General features: G+C 34.5%; 1 long non-coding RNA gene across 2 annotated transcripts; it reads right to left on the bottom strand.

The window, feature by feature from the left end:
- Window positions 1-12302: 12302 nt before the first annotated feature.
- On the bottom strand, window positions 12303-14391 carry LOC136811906 (uncharacterized). Of its 2 annotated transcripts, none has more exons than XR_010847292.1 (3): window positions 14316-14391; window positions 12522-12583; window positions 12303-12380 (listed from the first exon to the last, which is right to left on the bottom strand). It is a non-coding gene; the product is annotated as an uncharacterized lncRNA (long non-coding RNA). The 2 variants fall into 2 exon arrangements; XR_010847291.1 differs by lacking the exon at window positions 14316-14391 and adding an exon at window positions 12902-12949.
- Between the last annotated feature and the right edge of the window lie 7707 nt (window positions 14392-22098).

The following is a 22098-nucleotide window of genomic DNA, read 5'->3' as shown; positions in this document are numbered from 1 at the left end:
CATCTAACATAATCTTCAAAATGATTGATTGATAACGGTTGCTCATGTATTGTGTTTAGATAGAAAGTGGAACTGATTAACTGAGTAAGTGTATAAACGACTTTCCATTTAATTACGAGATGATACAAATGAAAGTTTTTTAGGAAAATTCACAATTAATTATTCCACTCAATCACTTTTAATATTCTTTAGATATCAAGCATCAATCAAGCAATAACCAAATTAAGGTCATATATATATATAGTCTAGAAGTATAAAACCTTCAACTACTCAAAATGGAAACAATAAATACAAAAACCCACAAAACAAAAAGACAATACAAATACAACAAAAATTGTATTGGATTGGAAGTTATGTCTTGTCGTCATCAACTTGGGCAAAGGGCTCTTAATATGCATCGAGGAGAGATTTACGGTTACCCATTGTACCTCATCAGGGAACACCTTTCAACGAGAAACATGAAATTTGTGTACGCGGACATCATGTGCAAACTTAGCAAGTTGATCAAGCGTGTCGATGCGGAAACTGCAAACAAATTTACTGGGGCTTTGTCTGTTATGCATGCAAAAGGTCATGGTATAGATTGTCAGGTATTATATATTATTTTAATAGTTGTTAACTTTTGGTGATTGATTTGTTTTTTTTTACTTTGGAAATTCTTTTCAACACATTCAAATTGAAATGTAATTTTGCATCTTATGAATAATTACTCTTCAGTTCATATGGGATGGGAAGTGGATTGACGGTACTGGTCGTTCAACTGGCGAAGAGACGGAACAAATTTTCAGCTATATGTCAAGATTTTGCAATACAACAAAATATCAAAAACCTGAGAGTAAAACTTAGATTTAAATTTTTACATCTAACATAATCTTCAAAATGATTGATTGATAACGGTTGCTCATGTATTGTGTTTAGATAGAAAGTGGAACTGATTAACTGAGTAAGTGTATAAACGACTTTCCATTTAATTACGAGATGATACAAATTTAAGTTTTTTAGGAAAATTCACAATTAATTATTCCACTCAATCACTTTTAATATTCTTTAGATATCAAGCATCAATCAAGCAATAACCAAATTAAGGTCATATATATATATAATCTAGAAGTATAAAACCTTCAACTACTCAAAATGGAAACAATAAATACAAAAACCCACAAAACAAAAAGACAATACAAATACAACAAAAATCTAGAATGAACATTCACAGAAAATCAATCAGGTTGGAGTAGAAAAGGAAAATATGATGACATAGAAATCCGTCAATGTAAAACTAGTGATCTAAAATGACTTTAAGGAAGAAAGTAACTCAATATGAGTTAAGATGGAAAGAAGTAACTCAATATGAGTCAAAAAATATAGATCGTGAGGAAACTTTGACAGAAATGATTCTTTTTTGGAATGAAAAAAAAATTTGCCAGCCTTGCTCGTTATTTAGTTTGAAAGTACAAAACAGTAAGTATATTTTACTTGGATTTTATATACAGGTGTAGACATTTAATGAACTTGGTTTGAGAGAGAACACTGCTAAAGACCCCAAAGGGGATATTTTATTATAGGGGTTTGATGGATCTGGATTTCATCATATTTTTTCCATTTCTTTACAAACCTGTTAGCCTTTTCGTGGACATTCATTCTAGATTTTTATTGTAATTTGTCTAGTCCTTTTTTGTGGGTTTTGTGGGTTTTCTTCTTTGTGTTTCCATTTGAATAGTTGACTTTTTATATTGTTTTATAGGTCAAACAAGATCTTGTCAAATACGAATCAGAAATCAACCAGGCATTAGATAAATTGGAAATACTACCTGATAAGATTAATTTTGAAGGAATAAAAAGAGAAATTCAGGCAATCGCTGTAAAAAGTAAACTTATTTATATTTTTGATACGCCGCTTTTCGGTGATTTTAGAAATAAGTCATACGACGAGCTTTTGACCAATTTTCCTAGTGACTGGAGTGATTTCTATCGAATGTATAACAGATGGCTTCTTAGTTACAAATATTACAAATAGCGTATGTACTTAAATTTAAAAGAAATAATTTTTATCTTTAGTTGCTGTTCCCTCAAAATTTGAGTTTTCACCCTACGAAAACAGTGTTTTACTTTTTCACGATATGAAGACAGATCTTTATGATGACCCTGAATATTTGGAGCTGAAAAGAACGTGCCCTGTCCTCCCTGACATATCACCGTTGAGGATTCCAATGTTATTGAAGTCTAAAGCTGATAAGAAGAAGCTTTTACATGACCTTGTCAAATCACTAGAAAAAAAACAAAAAACATAACATAAGCAATTTGTTGTCCTATCTCACAGTCGGATTCCAACGTCTCATGGAATCAACATATTTTGAAAAGGTTCACCATCTTGTTAGAGTCGAACAACTTGCAGGTTAGTCTTCTCAGTTTTAAACTGGTGCGTGCTTAAGATAAGTTTTTTTTTTCAAATCCAAATGAAAAATGAATTTGTTGATTAGCATTTAGACGAAAGCTTAGAAATGTTCTCGGTTTAAAATGATATGGCTATTTTTATTATTTTGGTTATTTTATTATTTTTAGATACTGCAAAACAACGGACGGTGCTACGCAAGAAGGCCTTTGCATGCAATTCAATTATCAAAACGCTTGTGACAAGCTACAACAGTATCGCTATCGATCTAGTTTTAGTTGACGATGTACTGCGTGGAGTTTTTGAATGGAAAGTGAAACTTTTCACGCAAGCTTATCCCCCTGAATTTACAGGTATGACAATCGAGACAATTGACTTTAATTCTGTTTAAATTTTTGCCTGAAACAATAGATTCAAAAAACGAAAGGAGTGTAAAATTGTTTCTTGTATTGTTTCTTTTTGTTGTAGTTTTTTTTTTAGTTTTCCCATCACAGTTTTATTATTACAGATGGCCAAACAATGCAATATGTTTTTATCAAAGGCTATATAGATGTACTGTTTTTCAATTATAGATGTTACAAAAAGAGCTGTCCTAGAGTCCTTTACAAAAAAAAAGAGGTGTGAAGAAGAATTGGTGATATTGGAACAGGATATGATCAAATATCTCCGTTACTACGGCAGACTAGATAACGCTAATAACATATCCTGGAAGTATAGAACGCAATTCTGTTTTTTATTCTTCCCATTTTCTTTCGCAACAGAGTGGCAGTAGTCTCATTTTTCAATTCCTAGTTGTTTTTTGTTATTTTATAATTTTGGTGAAAGTGGCAATTTTGTTATAAGCTTTTATTTTACTCTACTGAACTCGACGTCATCAAAAATTATTAGAAAGCAAAGTTCGGCCAAGAGTAGACCCTAACTAGGAGTTCTTGATATTCACACTTCTTACACTAGAAGATAATTTAACTTTTCTTTAGACCTCGAAAACTGCTGGTATGCTCATCTTGCTCCGTGATGGATACCTATTTGCACAAAATAAGCTGCATCTCATGCCTTTTGTGTCTCGTGCATTCCTTTTGTTTTTTATTTCTTTTTTCCGAAAAGTATATTGGGTTTTTGTTGGGGATTGTCATGGTTAGTTTGTATTTTCTTCAGTGCGTGTAATTTCACTATATTTTCACTAAAAGGCATAAGAACGAGAAACTTGCTTCAACTTTAATAATGCTGTTCTCCTTTTTTACATTAACTTGACAATGCAAATATATTGAATTTAAAAAAGGAAAAAAGATACTGTATTTCACATCTCACGCAGTGAATTTGCTTTGCTTTTGATAGGTTAGCGAATGAAAAATTAACTTTGGTGCATTTTTGATTCTAGGCAAGTGAATCGAATTTTCAGGCCGGCGAACTATAAGTTTTTTCGTGTCTTTGACCATAAGTCCCACTGCTTACGTCTCCATTTTTATGATTAGATTTAACCCGCTTCACACAGTTTCATTTCGTTTATTTCGAGAACTCCTTACATGGAAAACAATCGTATGAAAGTTTAATCAAATTTATAACATACCGACACATTATCTTTAAGATAATAGAAATTCGTAGTTGTTCAAGTGATTATAAAAATTCATAATTAAAGTGAACACGGAAGGACGAGATCAGCCCGTTCATTGCTCATTTTAATCCCAAATAACTTTTTAGTCGAAAGTCGAAAGGGTTTTCTTGCAAACAAAAATCTCGCTAAATTTACCCCAAACTTCAAGCTGTACCGCTATAGTCCCAATTTAAGCCAAACGAGAACCTCTAGTGGCGTATTCAATGTAACAAACAGCTATTTGAGAAAATTCGAGTGAATGGAGCCGCATTTTGAAATTTTTGTTTTGAGGACCTGATTTAAGCCAAATGAGAGCCTCTAGTGGTAGTGGCGTATTCAATGTAACAAACAGCTATGTGAGCAAATTCGAGTGAATGGAGCCGCATTTTAAAATTTTTGTTTTGAGGACTGATTTGAGCCAAATGAGAGCCTCTAGTGGCGTATTCAATGTAACAAACAGCTATTTGAGCAAATTCTAGTGAATAGAGCCGCATTTTGAAATTTTTGTTTTGAGGACTGATTTGAGCCAAATGAGAGTCTCTAGTGGCGTATTCAATGTAACAAACAGCTATTTGAGCAGGTTTGAGTGAATGGAGGCGCATTTTGAAATTCTTGTTTTGAGGACTGATTTGAGCCAAATGAGAGTCTCTAGTGGTGTATTCAATGTAACAAACAGCTATTTGAGCAAATTCGAGTGAATGGAGCCACATTTTGAAATTTTTGTTTTGAAGACTGATTTGAGCCAAATGAGAGCCTCTAGTGGTGTATTCAATGTAACAAACAGCTATTTGAGCAAATTCGAGTGAATGGAGCAGCATTTTGAAATTTTTGTTTTGAGGACTGATTTGAGCCAAATGAGAGTCTCTAGTGGTGTATTCAATGTAACAAACAGCTGTTTGAGCAGGTTTGAGTGAATGGAGCCGCATTTTTTAAAATTTTTGTTTTGAGGACTGATTTGAGCCAAATGAGAGTCTCTAGTGGTGTATTCAATGTAACAAACAGCTATTTGAGCAGGTTTAAGTGAATGGAGCCGCATTTTGAAATTTTTGTTTTGAGGACTGATTTGAGCCAAATGAGAGTCTCTAGTGGTGTATTCAATGTAACAAACAGCTATTTGAGCAAATTCGAGTGAATGGAGCCGCATTTTGAAATTTTTGTTTTGAGGAATGATTTGAGCCAAATGGCAGCCGTTAGAGTCGTTCTCTACATATCAGACGGCTATTTGACAGAATCGGGGAAAATAAAACCACAATTTGAAATTTTTTGTTTTGAGGAATGATTCGAGCCAAATGGCAGCCTTTAGAGTCGTTCTCTACATATCAAACGGCTATTTGACTGAATTGGGGAAAATGAAACCGCAATTTGGAAATATTTTCTTTGAGTAGACTTTCACTAATTCGAACTTCTATTTTTTGAATCTTTACATAATTCGAACTAATTATCATATCCCTTCAAGGAAAACCTTAGTAAAACGCTTTCTATAATTCGAACAAATTAGATTCACCTTGGCGCTCGAATTAGAGAGAGTCAGCTGTAAATTTTTTTTGTTAAAAGTTAGCAAATTCTCCTTGCTTTCCAAAATGTATTTAAATTTACTTTTTGAAAACAATCAATGCTATCAAAAGATATCTGGAATTGGTATGTTACATATTTATTTTGTTTAAACCTTTTTTTCAGAGAACGTCAAAGAGTACGGACTGACTCGAGTCAAATGAGAGTCATTACCCAGAGTAGTATTTTGTCAAACTAAGGGTAAGACAGGATAATCAAACAATAATTTAATTTTTTTTAAACAAGATTGGGCTTATTTTCCCCGGAAAAATTACAGAAAATTATGTATACAATTTTTTTCTTCAGTTGATATAATAAATGTAACCATTTGAAAAATTCAGTGGCCATTTTTGTCAGACATTATACAAACATTTAACAGATATAATAGAGTTAGAGGAGCCACCGTGGTTTACCGAAATTTTTTTTTAAGATTCGGTACACTAGAACCCATGGCCTACTAAAAATACGGCCATATATGTCACATTTTTTTCAAAAGATTAAGAGGCCTAAAAAAAATTTTACTATCGAATGGCACTGTAGACTTGAAAACTATTTATACTTTCTCTTTAATTATATTACCTTTTCATTGACTGTTATAGATTTTCTATTGTTATAAAAGATTTATTAAAGAGATAACTTCATTAAAAATTCATTACATACAAAGTAAATAAACAGACAGGTACTTTACAATAAAACAATAGGAAAGAAAAACCTAATATTTTGTGCGAGTGTGTGCACAAGAGGTTATCGTAGTTTGTTGTGTGAGATGTGTGGAGTGTAGTGTGTAGAAAGAAATTAGATGGGATATTTTTTTCAAATAGTTATTTCATGGATTATAGATATACTGACTTTTTCATTTCAGAAGGTTATTTATATGATTATATGAACATTATGGTTACCAAATGCTCTACTACAACGAAATGCTGGGTATTCTTGTAGGCCACAAGCCACGAGCCTACTGGTTAAAGATATCTACATTTCATTTTTCTTTGAGAAAACGTAAAGAGGAACTGATGAATAACAAATTGATTCGCCCAATCGTGCTCACTGGACTCTAATAAAACATACAGTTTTATGTGAACACACAGTATTCTGAGTATAAATGTTTGACACAAAATCGCAAAAGGGCTTCACTCAACTGGGATTTAGGTCATTTAGACCCTGTTGTTTCAACAAAACATTCTAAAGAGCTTGACTGAGCTTGAAAATCGGTGTACCAACTACAAACAATAACTTGTATAAGCCTCTTGTAAGCCTCCATCAAACGAAACTCACAAGAAGACCATTTTAACAAGGAATTCAAATCCAGAGTCATTATTATATGTTAACTCGATTGACTTTAAACAAATCAAATCTCCATCAGAATTTACTTTTCAGATTTGAAAACACTGTCGTTCTGTGGCTTTCATATGGATTTACTTATGTTTGATGCGGTTAGATGGAGTCACTAAATTTGTAGTAGTGCCAGTGATCGAACGATATTGTACTAATGAACGATAAAAGCTAGGTACATTCCTGTTGCATAGTAAATGGAACTTAAGTTTATGAATATTTCTGCCTATTTCTGTCTATATCTAATCGTGTTTTTGCTTTTTGGACTTATGAGAGATCAAAACCTCCTGTATGTACTTTGATGATTCAAACCCTTGAACCACTAGCCCATCACGAGCTGCTTTCGTAAATAATGAGCAGTTGTAATTGTCGGCTACAATTTGGATTTTAAAGTACGTTTTCAAAAGTGACCCAATCGAACGTCGCTTTTCTCAGTATCGTCAAATGAACAGTGGTAAATTTTTGGTGCGTGAAATGATATTACTTTGGAGAGAATTCTAGCATTTTAAGCTTAAAAATCAAAGAGGGTGCTAACTTCTTGGAGGATGATATGAAATGATTACATGTATGAAATTTATGCTGATGAGGCTGTGAAGCTATGAAGTAGTAACCGTAGTAGTTCTGGTTTGCTTTTGCAGAGAAAAAGTGTTTGAAATACTTTGGGAGTCTGCAGGATCTGTGCCAAAGAGTGATGTCTTCCTTTTAATGTAGTATGGTTCAATGTGATATTATTGTTCCACTTTTGATTTGAATTTGGGTTTGACTTTGGCTCCCAACAGCCAGTTAAAAATAATCATGGAAGACTCATAATTCATCATTTTAAAGCTAAAAGAGCTCACAATAATTTGTCTTGCAGCCTCTCGAACACTCTCGTTTTTAAACATGGGCATAATATTTTCATTCTCCGGTATTTATATTATTCTGTATTGTTTGTTGGATATTTTGTTTACTGTATTTTTCTTTGTGTATTATAAAAGAAAAAGAAAAATCAAAATATAAAAGAAATATGGTTTACAAGCTTGAAAAAACAAGCCAAAACCCTGAGTCTTTCCAGCAAATATGACCAAGATTATAATAGTAATAGTAATAAAGCAACAAATATTAGGCCTCTTAATTTTTTGAAAAAAATGTGACATATATGGCCGTATTTTTAGTAGGCCATGTAGAACCCTAAAAATATACTTTGCTATAAGCTATCTGAAAAATAAAGTGCACAGAGGGTATACTGGAAAAGGACACTAAGTATGCCTATGTGCCTGCCAAGAGCTATCCGTATTAGAAAAGTACAGATATATAGGACAAAAATGAGAACATTCTTTGTCATTTTATATTTCTTAAGGATCAAAATAGATACTACACAAATAACATAAGAATGATAATGGTAAAAATATAAAAAAAATATATTCCGTAAATATCCTTCAAAAATATATGAAATATACAGAACCCTAGTTACTGCTAAAAATTCCAATGTTATTATTGCCTTAATTATTCATACTTAACACGAAGGGCATCTCTAAAACAGTAGAAGTCGACGAAAGAGACGAGAAAGACAGGCTCATGATGAAAGATTATTCCAAAAGCAAACTTAAGGACAGAAAATTTCTAGATACACTGCGTCCCGTATAGAACATTCACCTTCAGGCTATACGATTGCAATCAAGCCTATGTGTGCTTCTTTTGAAAACTGTCGAACGTAGGCCCAATTGCAAAATTCATAAGCTGAGTGAATTTCAGTTCACCCCTAGGAGTGAATTTCAGTTCAGCCCTAAAATGACGTGCGGTAAGTTTCAGCCAAATCAGACCATTTTTGAGGTCTCTAGCCTGCCCCAAATTATTTAGATATTGGGATAAATGTTCGCGGGGTTTCATCCGCGAAATTAAGTTTTATTCTTCACGCACGCAAACATGACATTTTATTGATTAAAAAAGGTGGTGAAATTTCCGCTTCTGATAAAAGGTTGCATCTGTTGACCGCGAATTCACAAAAAAAATCACGGTGATTACTTCCTGTGAAACACGAAACGTCATCCATTACTGATAAATGTAACTGCATAAATTAAACGAATTTTTTCATGTACTCGGAACTTGCTTTATACGAGACGCACTGCATTATTGTCTGAAGAATATATTCAATTCATGATGTTCATGATGTAATCTTTACGCATTAAACAATAGAGAGAAGAAAAACTTTGAAAACATTTGGTCACCATTATTAGTGGCAGAATATCAGACGCTCTAAGGCATTTTATATTGAAACCGGGAGTTCAATAAAAGAAACCTTCAATGGCTACATAAACTACAGCAATATATTGTCAAGCAATATACAAGCAATATATTGGTGAGTGCCGCCAATATATTGTAAAGTGGTCACAATATATTGAAAAGGTGTCAGCAATATATTGCCCGTTATTTTTGTAATATTTTACAATATATGGGGATTGTTTAAAGAAAGAACCCTTTAGTAATTTAATGATTTCTTTTGTGGAGATTGTTAGTAAATAATTAAAGAAGTACAGTGGAACCTCTAATCAGCGGACACCATCGGGGAAAGGGGTTAGTGTCCGCTAATTAGAAGTGTCCGCCTTTTAGAAACTTTTGATCTCGGAGCTCCAATTTTGAAATTAGGCCATCCCAAGGTGTCGAAAATACAAAATTGGGGTCTAAAGTACTTATCTGTAGACACTAGGCCATAGTCGAACGTGCGCAACGCACTGGGCTCAACTTAAGTGGCTTCAAATCATTCATAGGCCCAATTGTAGACCCCCAGATATTCACCTAATGAACAAGTAGGCCAAATTTCAACCAACCATTTTGGAGGCCTGTAGACTGCTCCAAAGCTTTAGCCTCGTTTTGGCAAAAAACTCGTTCTCAGGCCCCAAAAATCAAAATTTTTGAAAAATGCAAAAAGCACCCCCAGATATTTACCCAAGGAACAAGTGTGCCAAATTTCAGCCAAATCGAATAATTTTTAAAGTCTCCAGGCTGCCCCAAAGTTTTAGCCTCGTTTTGGCGAAAAACTCGTCCCCAGGCCCCAAAAATCAAAATTTTTGAAAAATGAAAAAACTCCTCCAGATAATCACCCAAGGAACAAGTGTGCCAAATTTCAGCAAAATCGAACAATTTTTGAATTCTCCAGGCTGCCCCAAAGTTTTGGGACATACACACACAGACAGACACGCACACACACATTCTCAGATTCTAACTCAACTGAAGTTGAGAATAGAAGAGCTTGAGTGACTGGCAAAAGATCGGGGTGGTGGGTACGGACTTGAAGTACCAGTGATTTATGATTTCTTTGGCCCACCTAAATTCGTTGAATGGGTCAAGGGAAAACTGGAAATTTGTAGAAATAATTTGAATAATAAGACTAATAAGTGCTTGAAATAAAAATATCCAAAAATTGTTTTTTAGATTTTCTACGTATGTGACCCGTTTGATATTCAATAAAAATATCCAAAAATTGTTTTTTCCATTTTGGACGTCTGTGACCCGTTTGATATTCAATGTCCGCTAATTGGAGAGCTAAAATAGGGGTTTTGGCTATTTCGTGCGAAAAAATTTGTCCGCTAATCAGAGGGTCCGCTAATTGAGTGTCCGCCTTTTAGAAACTTTTTTATGAGGATTTGACTTGGAAACGGCCGGGAAAAATGAAATTGTCCGCTAATCAGAGGTGTCCGCCTTTTAGAGTGTCCGTTAATTAGAGGTTTTACTGTAGAATAAAAGAAGTTTTGATTCATTTTGAAGTGTTGCCGCTAATAATGGCTATCAAATGTTTTGAATAATATTACGGAAGTGAAAAAGGCTACATCATGAATATCATGAATTGTCAGTCATAGTTAAAACTTCTTCCACGCTATAAAAATCTTTTTCTGTCGTAGATGTCGTAGATGCCAGAGCGTCTGATTTGGTTGTCGTGGAAGAGCCAGCATTTGGTTTCGTTGTCGTTGATGGTTGCGTCTTTTTCTGTAAAGGATAGGCTAAAAGAGGAAAAGGAAAGATCAGAGAATAAAGGCCTCCACTCTCGCGCGTAATGAGCGAAAACTTTTTTTACAACTGTTTTTGCCTACAGAAAAGATTACGTCATTAAAAGATTTTCGAGCGAAAAAATAAAAAGGTGGAAGAAGTTCAACTTTTTTAAACCGTTACGTCAGATTTGCCCAATGGAATTGCTTCACTTTTCAACATTTTTTAACCAATGACGTTACAAAAACGTCAGAAATGCGTAAAATTTTGAAAATCTTTTTGATTAATATATTTCTATCACCATAAAGTTTGGTATAGAAGGTCTACTGTTAAAACGGCTATGTGCACCAAAAACTAAAACATTGAAAACACTACGTTTGGGCTATTTTGAAATGTTTTCAATGAACCTCGGGGTTATTAATCCCAAATCACCCTCAAAACCATGTTATCACTAGTACTTATCAAAGGAAAAAATCAGTAAATCACACCCGTGTGAAAACTATTATTAATACAATAATGACTGGTTAGTGAGGGCTGTACTGAGAAATATTGCCCGAGGTCAAGTGACGGTCGAGCTTGCGAGGTTGTTGCGTTGACCGAGCTTGCGAGGTTGTTGCGTTGACCGAGGGCAATATTTTCAGTAGACCGAAAAAATTGGAGAAATGATGTCAACACATTGTTCATTCCTTTGAAAAAGTGACGTCACAATGAATTTTCCTAACGACGGGCAACTCTGGACAATGTAGGCCCGTCGACATGCGAAAAGAACCAATTGCATTGCACAAAAAGTCGTGTAGCCCGCTTCGGAAAAGTAACCGGTTAACAAAATAATATTATTAACACAAGCAATCAATTAGCAATATAGGTTATGAAGCAAAGAATACTTACCGTCCATGAATTGCTCCTCAAAAACGTTCTTGATAGCATCCCCGAACTGGTTGTTGAGGATGCTATTGCCAAACCCTGGTGTTGAAAGGTGACTGAACTGGTAACCGTTTTTAGTTTTCTTTCCAAAGAGTGTTACCGAATGCAGACTATGGTGTTGATGCAATGTGTGTGACTGAAACAAAAAGCAATGAATAACGTTTAGGTTGATAATTAAGGGTACAACCAATCTGTGGAATTTTATGGCTTTTTAAGCGAAGAAACAGAAGAAACAGAAATAAAAAGTGGATTCATTATTCAAGAATTATCAATCAGTTCTATTGACCAAAATGATTCTTCCACCATTATGCAATTTAAATATTCTAATAAAAATAAAAATGCTGCAAATCTATACAGCGTACATGTGCAGTCAGTCATAATTTAATTTAACTTCGCAAGGATCATAACCGATAATGCCTTGAAAAATGACCGCGCATTATGACTGCCGAGATTTTAATTTTGAAAAAAAAAAATTACATTTGTCTCCCAATTATGACTGACATCGGTGACCTAGGTCATGCCCGCTGGCACGCACCCGATTGGCGGCTTTTTCTTTCGCGTGAACGGGTGGCCATTGGTACAAACCTTTGAATTATTTGATTTAGCAGAAACGCCGCATTCTTTGCACTTCTAAAGTAAAAGAAGAATGATAGTACTATTTTTTAAATAAAAAGAAACATTAAAAATACTTACAAGGTAATACGAAAACAAGTTGAATAAGGAAGTTAAAATGTCTGCTCAATGAGTTAAACGAATATTTAATAAACATACTTTCAGTCTCGGTTTAGTGTATAAGTCGACCGGCATCAATTTCTTTACTTTTGCAGGAGGAGCTAATGAAACAAAAAGAAGAAAGGAATAACAATCACAGGGAATCATACAGTAAAAAGATTTCTTTGATACTCCTTAGATGAAAAAATGGACTAGAGGGATTTTTTTCTCCAAAGTTATCAGTAAATGTCTTTATCTTTCTTCCCCTGATACAGCGTATCAAAAAGGTGAAATAGTGCGAAGAAAAATTTCTTGTCTTCTATATTTTTCTTCTCGTACAATCAATTTTTGCGAGCATTCTGTCTCGATGTTGAATATTCCAAACACAATACATATTGAAGACAGTTTTTACTCCTGAACTATAACGGAATAAAACTTACTGATTTCCAGATGTTGTCATGTTTCAAATAGTGTTTTAGTGTAACCGTTTAACTGTCAGTCTACAGTCATACAAATAGTCACGTAAGTCAGTCATGTTTCGAGTAGCGTCAATCCGTCAATTTAAAACATTGAAATGAATTAAAGGAGGTGAACTTTCATCGTTAATGTCTCAAATAAAATTTATTGAGAATCACTGAAATAAAAATGTGCGTAGACAAAAGAAGTGGATACTTTCAGAAATTTGAAAAATGGAGATAAGAATCGCCTTTTCAACTCGTTTTGTTCAAGAGGCTATGAAACACTATGCTTCTTTGAAAGCTTTGATTGAGAAATAATTATAACAACGACTTCTTAAGCATACATAAAATCTTCTTGCCAAAGTATTCTAGAGTGCGCCGAAAAAAGGTAAAAGTTCTTCTTTTTCCTCTCAGACAGATTTTTTCTTCCTCAATAATACAATATTACATTGTTTAGATTTAGGGGGTAATGGAATAGCCCAATGTCTTTTTATGATCCATTTCATGACAATAAAATTTTTTACTCCGATTTAAGTGAGTTGAATAGTCAGTTCAGTTCAAAATTTTTAGCCTTGTTTTGAGGAAAAACTCGTCCCAGACCCTAAAAACCAAAAATTAAAAAAACTGAAATATGAATTCCCATAGACATTCACCCAAAGTACAAGTGTACCAAATTTTAGGAAAATTCGACAATTTTTAAATGTTTTTCTCAATGGCGTTTACAGAAGCGACAGAAGGTACTCAAAATTAAAGATGAAGTGTTTCTTTTGTCATTTCTCTTATGGGAGTAATAGCTTCGTTAATAAGAAAGAAAGTGACTATAAAACCATTTGTATCTGGTCTGAACGTAAAGTTATATTATAAGGATCATAGCTAGGTCTGCCCTGTTTACAAAAGCGTGTGATCGTAAAATGCCGGTAGCCGACAAATATAAACAAACTAAATAAAGATGGCCGCTTTCTATTCAAAATATTGTACCTTCTGTAGCTGTCGTTGTTTGAGACAAACAGACATTGTGAGATTCTAGCTCTTGAGCTCTTGAAGTTGAGAATAAACTGCTTTCTTACATCCCTTTTTCAAATCTCTGGTTTAAATGTCACAGAATTTTGAGTCCAGAAAATTTCGCGATTTACGCGAATACATTCCCTACATTCACGAAATCGAATTGCACATTAGATGCTTTTACCTTAGGTATTTTCATTTTTGCATGGGGAATCCAATTTAGCACGAATCAACTTCCTGAACAAATTTGGGGGATTTGCGAATTTAGATTCCATTAATAAAACACTCAACTTCGCAAATGATCTGATTCGTTAAATTTTCTGAAAGCAAAAGTTTTTGTAAAGTAAAAGGATTGACAAATTAAGCTCACTGAGCTCATGCCTTGAATGCCTACCTGTAGAATCATTTTCATTTATTGGTTGGTTTTCCTTTTCCATTTTCCAGCTTTTTATATATTGTGCTATAAATGATAAAGTAACATTTCAATGGATTTCTAATAAGAAAACCAAACTACATGATTTATTGATCATGGGGGGGGCACACTCATGCAAAATTGGGTAAGGGGATTGCCACTGGTCAGAGTCCCCTTTTTTAAGCTCTCAATATGTCTGACAGGGTCCCAAAATTGCTTATTTTCAAGATGTGTTCTGAAAAGGTGGACTTTTGGTTATTTTAGACAATTTTCAGTTCTTCGTCACTCTTCAGCCACTTTTTGCCAATTTTCAGCGTGAAAGTGAAAATGGGAAAAATTTTCAATTTTTCTTTCTGACAGGGTCCCAATTTTATCAAAAATACATAATCTGACAGGGTCCACTTTTGAAACTCCATCAGCCTGCTCGTCAGCGTCATAAAAATTATTAGAAAACAAAGTTCAGATCAAATAGCTTAAAAAGCAGTAAAAAGAAATATTAATGGTAAAAAACTCTCCCCAAAGTGCTAGCTACCCTATTATCTAAAGTGAAAAACACCAAAATCAATAATTCATAGGTCCCACCACTTGAAAAATTCACATATAAAGCTGACTTTCCAATTTTAAAATGGATGCGCAATCGCAATAAACCAGACAATTCAATGACTAAATATTACACATACAAAAAGCATTGGTTGAATTGCTTCCTGCCTTGGAAGTTTGAATAACCAAAGCAAAAGATATCTTCTGGGTCAACCTACTTGTAATGGATAGGCCCCAGATAAACCCCTACTAAATAACCTTTTAATATAACCAGATATGACATAAGCATGTACACACCTTTTTCAGAGGTGAAAGAGTGTATAAGTTGTTAGCATTAGTTTTCTATTTCATATTTTTAGCTGCACCAGAAGTAAAGTAACACCGTAGAACAGCAGGTGGAAAATCCCTGTAAGCATCACCTAAAGTCCCATCTTAACCTATTTCCATCAGCTGTAAGTCGAAAATTTTGAGTTTTCACCTAATTGCTTTAGGCCCAAAAATCCAAAACTTCAGGGTGGAGGCACGCTAATGCAAAAGCCATTCAAAGGTTTGTTGGTATCACCATCTTGAGGCAAGTTTTCTTGGAAAATAAACAAAACTTGTTTTTATTAAATTTCATGTTTTTCCAATTAACAAATCAGCTGACTGTATTTTCTGGTCAAGATGAACATTTTACAAGAATTTTCGTCATTGGATTGGTTGTTAACTATCAACACAAAAACTTTAATTATATTTTTCTAAAGAACTTGTCATCTCCATTGTTTTGAATAACCAAGTATATGAGCATCTTATAAAAACTTCTAGACATCTGGTATTTTCCCTAAACAGCCTTAAGTGTATTTTAAATTGCCTTTAACCTATGTTTAGTTGGGTAGTGCAACTTCATAGTTATTAAAAAACTTCTCTTGACGGAAATGTGAAAAAGGCACCACATCCTAAATCTGTCAAACTCAAATGTTTTAACAGGGGGTCAAGTAGTTGGTACAAGACAGATATACCTAATAACTGATAGCCAAGGTTCTAAGCTAATAATATTTAAAAGATGTATACTATTAATTAGCTTAGTTGCAAACAAACTTGGTAAAAGCATGCTCGCCTTTGCTGAAGACTTTTCATATTCCCAAGATAATGAAAGCGTTTTGTTATCCAAAACCAAAATAACTACATCTACATTATTCCCAAGAGCAATAAAAAATGACAAGCTTTTTTGTCATCTTTCAGAAAAAACACAAGTTTCTACCAAATTTCTTTACAAAAATTAACTGCAATTTTAAGTTCTTCTTTCATTAACGCATAATTTTATTATCATTTACAGGAGTACTCTTCAATCATCAGCTAGAACTAAAAGCTCTTGGGGCTAAAAAGTCGAAAACAACCGTCAATTTAAAGCTGACTGATAAATTGAAATCTTTCCGTAAAGAAGGGAACAATTCTTGATTTTTTTTTTCAAGTGTAAATAGTAGCATATATACATATTTTAGTGGAGAATTATATTTCTCATATTAACGAATGATTTTGCCTTTTTTAATTTTTAATATCCCATATTATAAAACTTTGTGATTGTATCTAAGGTTTATATTTTACAACAAAACTCAATATTATCAAAATTGAGCTGATTAAGCTTGAAGCTTGTTAGCTGTTATTTATTTGAATCGGTTACCATAATTTGTTGCTTCATTTCATTGCTAAATTACTTAACCTATGTCATAATGATATAAAACATACTAATTTTGAATTACAATGTATTTCAGAACCCCTGTAACCATTAAAATTGATTGTTTTAAGCAAAGCATTCTAAATTCTTTCTTTTTTATCAGTGTTAAATAATAATTAAAAAAAGGAAATCTAAAGATTTTGTATAGATGGTATAAAGATGGTATCAACAATTTCCTCAAATAAAGAAGCAATTCAACAACTAAGTTTTAATTAAGCGAATAACAAGCTGTAAAAGGTTTGTTTATTAATTTTTGTTTGTCGGCATTCTAGAACTTCAGTTTTTCAAAAGGTTATCTTTATCCAATCTTTGAATCATATTTTGGAAAGTAGATTTTTTTACACAAAAAGTTTTCTCATAACATCATCTTAATATAAGCATTTTTGGACCTACCCCGGTGGAGGTCCTATAAATTAACCTGTGTTTGTTCGTTCGTTCGTTCGTCCGTCCGTCCGTCCGTCCGTCCGTCCGTTCGTTCGTTCGTTCGTCCGTTCGTCTGTTACCAACTTTTCTCAGGATTGAATCGTAGGAATCTTTTGATTTTTGGTACAAAGGTGCAAAATGGTAGTGGCCAAAATGTGACGGAGCCCGATTTTTGAAAAAAAAAATTTTGGGGCAAATTTGGGCCAAAAAACGGCTAAAAAACGGGTTTTTTGGACTTGATGAAAAATTGGATCATTAATTTTTTCTGATTTTTTGCATGAAAGTAGGGTACCATCATAGGTAAAAGATGGCTCAAACAGATTTTTGCAAAAGAATTTTGTTGGCGCAAAAAACGCATGTTTATCTATAAGAATCACTATTAATAAGCATACATCAATGTTCTTAGTCAAATTACTCAATTTTGTTATGAGATAGATGTTTTTTTTTGCTCATGAGGGCTTATTTTTGAAGAATTTGTGTGTTTAGACATGAAATTTTGGTTGCTGGGCGTGTTTTTATAGAAAAACTGGCCAAATTAGATATTTTTTTATAAGCACATTAACAATTACTTAGGTATTAGCTTTTCTTGAGATTGGCTCTTTCATTCTTTATGATTTTTTTCACAAAGATGAATAACTATAAACCCTCGAATGTGACGTAGCTCGATTTTCGACAAAGTTTTTGTGAAAATTTGGGCCAAAAAACGTCTAAAAAACGGGTTTGAAAAATTGGATCATTAATTTTTTCTGACTTTTTGCTTGAAAGTAGGGTACTATCATAGGTAAAAGATGGCTGAAGCAGAATTTTGCAAAAAAAATTTGTTGGCTCAAAAAACGCATGTTTATCTATAAGAATCACTATTATTTTCATACATCAATGTTCTTAGTGAAATTACTCAATTTTTTTAATAAGATAGATGTTTTTTATTGCTCATGAGGGCTTACTTTTAAAGAATATGTGTGTTTAGACATGAACTTTTAGTTGCTTGGCGTGTTTTTATAGAAAAACTGGCCAAATTCAATATTTTCTTTATAAGCACATTACTTAGGTATTAGCATTTCTCGAGATTGCCTTTTTTCATTTTTTATGATTTTTTGCACAAAGATGCATAAGTATAAACCCTCGAATGTGACGGAGCTCGTTTTTTGAAAAAAAAATTTTGAGGTAAATTTCAGCTAAAAAACGGCTAAAAAAGGGTTTTTTGATGGATCATTGTTTTTTGGCAAATTTGAATAAACAAACACTCACCTACCGGCATGTGAGAAATTAGCGGCAATTTTTACATGCCGCTAATTTTTAGGCCCTAATTATGCCTGTTTATAATGATTGAAGCCATGAAAAAAAATTGCCGCTAATTCAAAACAAACAAATTAACAGCATTGTTTATGTTCATTATTATTATTATTATTATGATGTATACAAGCTCACAGGCCCGAGGTGGACCTCTACGAACCAATTTCTAATTACAATATTAATATGTCAAGTATCTTAGTTGGTGTTTTTCCCACGCTTTGTTTAGGCTTTCTTTAAACAATTTGATTGAGGTCGACTCGATGACAAATCGCGGTAGTGCATTCCATGTTGGGATCGATCTATAGTAGAAAGATTTCGTCTGAGCCCCACGAAAACCATCATCAGCAAAGTTTGGAACAAATTCATGATCATGGAATCTGGTTGGACGGGATTTTTTAACAAACTTGTTCTGAGTTGTCTGTGGGTCGTAAAAATGAATATGCTTATATATTTGCACCATATCACTGAAAAGCCTTCTGAACTCAAGAGATGGAAGCTTGAGTCTTTTTAAACGTTCTTCGTAGTGGAGATTACGATATTGAGGAATCAGTCTTGTCGCCCGTCTTTGAACACCTTCAATCAAGTTTATACTACGACGTAATTTTGGCTGCCATACTGATTGTGCATATTCCAAGTGAGGTCTGACAAAGGTGGTGTACAGAGTACAAAGTGCCGAAGGACTGAAGTCGTTAAAACTTCTTTTGATAACTCCAAGGATTGAATTTGCTTTGTTAACCTGCTTGGATATATGCTCCTCGAAAGTTAGTTCCGAATCGATCAAGATGCCGAGGTCTTTTTCTTCAAAAACATGTTCAAGTTCATTACCTCCAAGCTGGTATCTGTGTGCATGCTTGATGTTGGCGAATTTACCTATTGTTAAGACATGACATTTATCAGGATGGAACGTGAGTAACCAATCCTGAGACCACTTTCCATTTCATCGATATCTCTTTGTACAACGATAGAGTCTTCTACCGAATCTATAGTCTTCACTATTTTCGTGTCATCAGCAAAGAGAAATGCATCCGAAACTACTTTGTCTGGCAAATCATTGATGTAAATGACAAATAGCAGAGGTCCAAGTACACGTCCTTGAGGAATCCCACTTACGACAGGGTTAGTTGTTGATTTGGCTGAGTTGACTTTGACCAGCTGCTTGCGATCTGACAAAAACGATGTTATCCAGTTTAGTAGACTTCCACCTACCCCGTAACATTCCAGTTTTTTCTTTAACCTCCTGTGAGGGACGGTGTCAAACGCTTTTGCAAAATCAAAATAGATGCAATCGACAACTTTGCCTTCTGCCATCGTTTCACAACATTGGTCAATGTAGTAAAGAAGTTGAGTGACTGTTGATCGCTTACCAATAAAACCGTACTGTTTTTCAGATAAAAGATTTTCTTCCATAAGATGATCCATAATTGCTTTTCGTAGCACTGACTCCATCATTTTGCATACTATAGATGTTAAACTGACTGGACGGTAGTTTATGGCTAGGTTGTGAGCACCCTTGTTCTTGTAGATTGGCGTGACATGCGCCATCTTCCAGTCCTCAGGTAATACGCTATCTTCTAATGTTTTGTTCATGATTATCTTCAGCGGTTCTGCAACGAAGTCAACTAGTTCCTTCAGCATCAACGGATGAATCTCATCTGGTCCAAATGATTTGCTGGGGTCAAGCTGCTTGATCTGTCTTGTTATTGTTTCTAGAGAAATTTCAGGGATATCGATTATCGTATCTGTTCTTTTATCAAATGAAGGTAATTGTCCGTTTGGCTCATTCGTAAATACACCACAAAATTGCTTTTGTAGGATATTTGCCTTTTCTGTGTCTTCATGCTTCAATGATTCTTTGTTGTCCTCCGACTCCAGAAGAGATGCAACTCGGCTTGTCGACTTCAATTGATTTCTTACATGCGACCAAAATCGCTTCGGGTTGTTCTTTGCCGATCTGCTAATTTCTCGTTCATGGTTTCTACGCGTGCGTCTCATTATACTGTTGACTCGGTTTCGCGCCGAAACATATTTTGCTCTATTGAACTCCTTGTCAGCATCCGAAGAATTAATCCACTTCCTATGTAGGCGATCTTTTATCCTGATTTCATTTCGAATATCTTCCCCTATCGGAATATTTCCTTTTTTCTTCCAGAAGGAATTTCCAACTTCTTTTAGCGGGACGAATCGGCTCTTTAGATCGTTTAGATCAGTTTTGAACTGTTCCCAGAGCTCACATACTGTCTTTCCGTTTGATGTCGCGATAAAGTCTTGCGTCCAATTAGCCGCTCGAAGAAAGCGTCGCATTTCCTGGAAGTTAGCTGAATTGTAGGAATACTTTTGGCAACTTGGCTTCTGCTCAGCACAACACTTGAAGTCAAAGACAAGTACACTGTGGTCACCTTTTCCAAGTGGACTAAGATATTTCAGATTGTTGACTTGGTTATATTCACTGGTTAGAATGAGGTCTACTAGAGACGGATCGTCTGTTCCTCTACATCTCGTCGGCTCTTTGACGTATTGGTAAAGAAATGAATCTCGTAGTGCATCCAAGAATTTTTTTACTGTCCTCAATATGGGGGGTTGTCCAGTTTTCCCAATTTATTGTTGGTAGATTAAAATCTCCAACTATACATTTGTGTGAATATCTCTTGTCTTGACTCAATTACTTCAACAGGCTGTTCAACATAGAATTGTTTTCGTGCGAGTTAGCTTGCTTCGTAGGGCTTCTGTATATACACGCAAATACAAGTTTGTCTTTCTTTGCTAGACGAATCTCGATAATACAGGTTTCTTCGAATTCAACAGGACTTTCGATGTCAGCAACTAGATGGTCTATTGATGAGTGTGCCAATATAACGATTCCTCGACCTTTGTTGTTATTGGTATTAGTGGAGTTAACAACTTGTAGTCTTTCATTCGTATTCGTGGATTTGCCATTTTTCACCATGTTTGGGTTTTACTTCACAATTGCGATTAGGTGCGGTTTCTCGAGTTGATTTATCTTATTTAATATTCCTTTCTTTGCTTTCGTAAATTGATCGGCATTTGTTGATAGGATTCTTATTTCAGGTATAGTTCTTGGGGTAGGGTTTGCTTTATTGCTAGTTGATGCTTGTTTATAGCGTTTGTTTCTATTGTTGTTTTTTGATTTTCAGCTTCTTTACAGCGAAACCGTTTTTTGTATCACCTCTGACTCGATAATTTCAGTTTGAGATTTTTCCTCAGAGTTTAGCTTCTTTGCATCGTTCGATAATTCCTTATATACTTTCCGTTGTGCGGGTGTTAGGTCCTCTGTAATACTGATACCTTTGTAGTTTTCTAATCCCTTTAAACTTGTTAAATTTCCGATAACGGTCCATTTTTCTTGTTCATTTTTGAGTGATAACAACAAGGGTCGCTTTTTATTTCCATCTGCTACGCCTAATCTTCTGACACGCTGAATGTTAGCTCGGGCATGGGTATCCTTGATAAAATCTGATGCCCAACTTTTGTCATTTTCTTCATCTTTCTCTGGTAAACCATGAACGATGACATTTGGTGCACGTCTTCTCTTGTCTGCCTCTTCTGCTCCCTCTTCACGCCAGGCATCTTTGATAACTTCCTTAGTGAGTCTTGATTTGGGGTAGCAAGATTAGTGGTGTTGGAGGAGGTAACGGAAGCATACGTTTTTCTGAGAGTGCTTTACACTCTGTTTTGATTGTTTGTTCAATCATTTCTTTGATAGTCGGTTTGAGTGACTCGAGTTTCTCTTCAAACTTTTGCTCAACGTACTCTATGGTGTGGAAACCCGGATCTTCA

Source organism: Clytia hemisphaerica, unplaced genomic scaffold, assembly GCF_902728285.1.
Source record: "Clytia hemisphaerica strain Z4C2 unplaced genomic scaffold, Clytia hemisphaerica genome assembly, whole genome shotgun sequence".
Taxonomy (NCBI): Eukaryota; Metazoa; Cnidaria; class Hydrozoa; order Leptothecata; family Clytiidae; genus Clytia; species Clytia hemisphaerica.
Note: the sequence above shows the minus strand (reverse complement) of the source record. Positions and strands in the feature narration are given on the sequence as shown.